This window comes from Plecotus auritus, assembly GCF_963455305.1.
Source record: "Plecotus auritus genome assembly, chromosome: 3".
In the NCBI taxonomy this organism is placed as follows: domain Eukaryota; kingdom Metazoa; phylum Chordata; class Mammalia; order Chiroptera; family Vespertilionidae; genus Plecotus; species Plecotus auritus.
In genome coordinates, this window is record NC_137772.1 from 89953392 (window position 1) to 89958883 (window position 5492).

The window sequence follows — 5492 nt, forward strand, 5'->3', positions numbered from 1 at the left end:
AAAAGGTAATACTATGAAGGAGGGTGTATTTAAACAATCAGGGATCCTATTCATATTTTTCCTTTAAATTCTAAATTTTTTGTTGATGTATGTATTACACACAGAAAAGTGCACAAATTATAAGAATACAACCCAATCAATTTTTGTGAAATGAATGCATCCTGGTAGCCAGCACCCAAGTCAAGAGACAGAATTAGCACTGGCACCCAGGAACTGCCTCATGTCTTCTCCTCACGGCTCGCCATCTACAACCACCACTGGCTTCTCATGCCCCAGGCTGGCTTTGGCTGTTTGTGAACTCATGTAAATGGACTCATTCAGTGTGTACTCTTTTCTGTCTGGCTTCTTTTCCTTAAACTTATATTTGCGAGGCTGATACATGTTGTTGCCAGTAGCAATAGTTACTCATTCTTACTGCTGTATAGTATGCCCTTGTAGGAATGTACCACAGATTATTGAATTCATTCTGCTATTGATGGATATTTGGGGCATTTCCATTTTGGAGCTAAGAGTGAATAGTCGCCAGCCATTTTTAATATTTGATCGTTGTTACATACCCCTGCCAAAAGCCACACCAAATGTAAACATGAAATTCAAGGGCTGATAAATTGCTGTGGCTGTAGGAAGCAAAAATAACTGTAAAAGGTATTTTTCCTTGCTTGGAACATTTAAAGGTATGGTTACTGTATAAGGCAGTTATATGCAATTCACTGCATAATGCTCATTATTCGCCAGTGAGATGCAAACAAGATTGAAGAATTTGCAAGTAAAGACTCTGTGTCTATGTGATTCCAGCTGGTTATTTTTTTTAATGATTTTATTTTTTTTAATTTCTTTATTGATTAAGGTATTACATATGTGTCCTTATTCCCCCATTACCCCCCACCTCCATCCAGCTGGTTATTTTTTTACACTCTTCCTTTAGCAAAGCGTGGTAACTTTTTCATGATACCACGATAATGTGACACTCCTAGGCTTTAACATATTCACCATGCTGGTTGACTTAAAGCTCTCTGAGGCAGGTGGCAAGTGGCATTGCTCCCATTTTCCAGAAAAAGGGGTTTAGGCCAATCTCTTTACCTCCCTCCCACCTGTTCATGACAGTGAGTCAGTATTGGCTTCAGGCTGTGAGCTGAGAGCTGTCTCCAGCAGTCATCCCCACACAGCCGGTCTGCCTGGCAGGATGCCCAATATGTTGCCAGGAAGGCCGTGGGAGGAGCTGCAGCCTTAAGGTGGGAGGAATTCTGGAATTCTATTAATACCTTAGAGTTTTATAGTACTGCCTCCAGAGAGCTTTGGAGATCCTTTCAGAAGAGCTGGCCAAAGTTTATGACTTATTATGCCAGCATTATGAGAAATTATTTGGAGATTGGCCTTCTTTTGGCTTTTGGGTGGCTTAAGGATCTTTATATGGACTGATTTCTAATCCATGGCTATTATGTTTACAAGGGATTGCACAGGAAGTCAGTTATATAGAAATGCACTTATCCAATTACTAAAAAAAAAAAAAAAAGCCCAAATTTGTGATATAATAACATATGTGCTTCCTTATTGGCACATAATATAAAAGATCTAGAGGTGGGAAAATAATTAATAAATTAATATAATTTCAAAGTAATTATGAGTATTTACAATATTTGAAGATTCTATAACAGCTATAATATGCATTAAAATATTTTAATTTCTATTGGTGACAAAGTCAATGATACTAATATTTCTGTGGTTTGCTACCTAGATATGTAGTTGAAAAAAGATTTTTAATTTTCATTAAAGGTTAATAAAACTTAAGATGTATCCTTTTTCCCCATCCAAATTCATAGGTCCCTAAAATAAATAAATAAATAAATAAATAAACAAACAAACAAACAAATAAATAAAAATAAATTCATAGCTCTCCGAATTCCATCACAACCCCCTTAAATCTACTCCCACATCAACGCTCCAAAGAAAGCCCCTATGCTGGACATACACACACACAACTCTGAACAGCATTAGGTGTCTGGAATGCCTCTCCAGAAAGCTGGCTTCTGGGCCAGTCCTACAGTCAGGCTGGAGTTTGTGACTATAATTCTCAGACTTTGCTAGTCAGGCTAGACAAGAACTGACCTAGAAGCTAATCGCTGCTTTCTCCTGTCAGTTCCCAGCACGACTCCCTGTGACAGGTCGGGAAACAGGCCTTCTTTCCAGTGATGTTCTTGCTTTTTGGAAACAATCAGGGAAGTTGAAATCCAGGAATTATTATTAATTTTAAGTTGATGCTAATCAAGTTATGAAAAATATGTTCGTATTTTTTAGAAATGCATTCTGAAGGATATAAGGATAAGTAACATATCTGGGATTTGTGATTAAAATGAAAGGGGAATGAATGCAATAAAGAGTGGTGAAAACTTGAGAATTCTGGACTCGGGATGATGATTATATGGGGGTTAAACTATTTTCTACCTTAGTGTATGTTTAAAATTTTTATTAATAGAAACCTTAAAAATGATTTTTAGACCAGGAAATTAGGTAGAGAATGCTTCTTACTAGTGTTAGTTTGCTTTTCTACAATAATTATTATTTAATTTACTTCTATGCACAATACAATGATTCAACTGTATTGTCTTCCTTATAGTAAAACTAGAAGCCCGGTGCATGAAAATCCTTACACTGGAAGCGGGGGTTCCCTCAGCCTGGCCTGCCCCCTCTCAGAGTCCGGGAGCCCTCAGGGGCGGGAGGCGACCTGGCAATCAGGAGAAGGAGACACCCCATCACACCTCTGCTGCTGCCACTGCCTGAAGTGCAAGCCTTGGCTGGCTCTGGTTACCTGAGCCTCGGGCAGCCCTGGGCGGCTGGGCAGCCACCACCCGAGGCTGGCCCTGGGTGGCTAGGGGGCTGAGGGGACTGGGGGACTCCAGAGGCAGGCACACAGCATGGCCAGACCTGCCTGGGGGCGGGCCCGGCTGTGCCACATGCCTGCCGCCCCAGCAGGGCTGAGGGAACTGGGCACCGCCATCTTGTGGCTGTGGGCACCACCATCTTTAAGGGCGTGGCAATCAATTAGCATATTCCCTCTTTATTAGATAGGATACAAGTTTTAAAAATTTGCTTCATTCATACCCTTTTGCCAGTTGTTGGACATGGTCTTGCCCTCCAGGAATTTATATTCCAGTTGAAAAGAGATAATGTGTATATATATGAAACTACAGTTGGGAAACAACATAAAACAGAGTCTGGTATAAATGCCAAAACAAGCCTTAAGATGAAAAATGTGATAGGAATTTAGTAGAGGTCAATGAGGACTGGTGGTTTTAAGTTAGAAGTTGCTGCCTGTCGATCTCAGAACTTTGGGTTCGTTGCCTCTTGCTGGTTTAGGATCTTTCTTTGCTCTTCTCTCTCCACAGTGGACTTCTTTCTGGATTCTTAACACTCATAAACAATAGCATTCTTGCTCCCAATATCTCCCCACACTTTCCCCCAAGGAGATTGCATTTGACACACCCTGAGTCTCCATGGATGTGTGCCTTCGTTCTGCTTAGGGCTACTCTACTCCATCTTTCTACCCCAGATGGCTCTAAAGCCCAGTTGCTAAGTACAAACCTGAACATTCCTACCCACTCAACCCAGTGTAGATCCTGGCCATGCATGCTGGTAGCCGGGAAGGCAGCCAGAGGACTCTGTGCCTGAACCCCACGGTGGCCTCCAAGGAGGAAGGGGCACTCTGGCTAGCAATAAAACTTCACAAGGATCTGCCAGGAGAAGACAGTGACAGCAAAGGGGTGGATGCAACTGGGACAGCTGTGAGAGTCAAAATCATAACCCTGGGAATGGGCTAGAAAACATCTCTCAGAGCAGGAGAAAAATCTGTAGATGGCATTTAAGAACAGCTAAGTCCTGCATGATCAAAATAATAATAATAATAATAATGAAATTTAAAAGTTGTTTTTCACATTGCTTGGGTCATTTAAAACAAAGCAAAAATTTTTTGTTTAGATTTTTCTTTTTTGTCTCCATTTATTCTCATTCTGCATTATCTGGGACACTGTAAGCAGGTTACCTGGCCAGGCTGAGTTGGCAGGGCAAGGAGTTGGGATGCGCATGTCCCTATGCTGCCATTCACACAAAGCTAGAGACTGCTGGGAGTGCAGTAGCCTTTGGATTCTCTCAGGGCTTTCTTCATGGCTTGGAATCACAAGTTTGAAGTAAAAGGGAAAGCATCAAATTTATGGTACTTAGTAGTAAGATTCAAGGAATCTGTGCACACACCCCTGACTGACAGATATGCAGAAGTGCAGCCTGAGTGGGCATCCCTCTGTGGGACAGCCTTCCCTGGCCTCCACGTGCTTCCCATAATGTCTGAGATAAGGGGGCTCCATAGAAGACGCAGGTCTACAAGATTTAATTTTGTTCCATCTCCTATCTTTAAGGGGGTGAAAACTAAATCCTTTAACAACAACACTATGACTGCTGTTCTGTGTCTAGGGGAGAATCTTCTCTAAGAAAAATATATCAGGGTGTGTGGCCTTAATTCATGAAAGTGACCTAGAGAGTGACCTAGGGTGACCTGAGAGGCCAGGCCACAGGAACACTGAACTTCTGCTGAACAAACAGTGGTCTCCAAGAGAGATGAGCAGGTCTAGTGGAGGTGGCAGGCGTAGGGTGAGGATGGCCACAGCATTTTAAAGAAACATGGCATTTGATTTTCTATTTTAAATAGTTTCCATTCATTGTGATCCCTTCCATTACCTCCAACCTTTCCACTCATCTGTTTCATCCACAGCTTTGATTGAGGGGAGTTTTGGGAGAGAATGGAGATGCTGTTCTGTGGGAGGGGAAGGTGGGATCGGTCAGCAATCACAGGAGCTGTCAGTGGCTGTTAAGAACAGGCTACAGTGGAGAGAAGGCTGGAACATGGGTGACCCCAGCTCAGGAAGGGATGTGAGCTGACCTCCTTTCACTCAAAATACACTAGAAGGAGGTGACTGATGGGAGGGTAGGAAGTGGAAGCTAGTTCTTACTGGGAGAAAGGCTATATTTGCAGGAGATACTTGGATCCTTATGTTACAAATGAAAAAAAATCACATTTGCCTGGTTTGGATGAGAGCTCCCTACATACATGTATGCATAGCACATGGGTGAACTCATGTGTGCACAGACACACACACACACACACACACACACACACACACACACAATCATTCCTATTTCTTGTCTCCCCTAAAGTTCTATTTATCTTCCGATGTTGGGGAGCACAAGAGACTTGGTTGGAAAGTTGTAAGGAAGACATTCTGAGAAAAGGGAAGTGTGTTTATTGGAATTCTGACTCAGGGGAGACTTAGGGGAGTGTAGAAGGTGGCGCCCCTAATTATTCCTTGATCTTTTCAAACAAGTCTGTGCATGTGCAGCCCCCTGGGTGTTTATTGGAAGCCTTATGCTTAATCCCTGGATGCCCTTGCCTAGAGGACAATGTAAACACATGTGTCCTCCCAAGATGACTCACCCTACTGATTGTA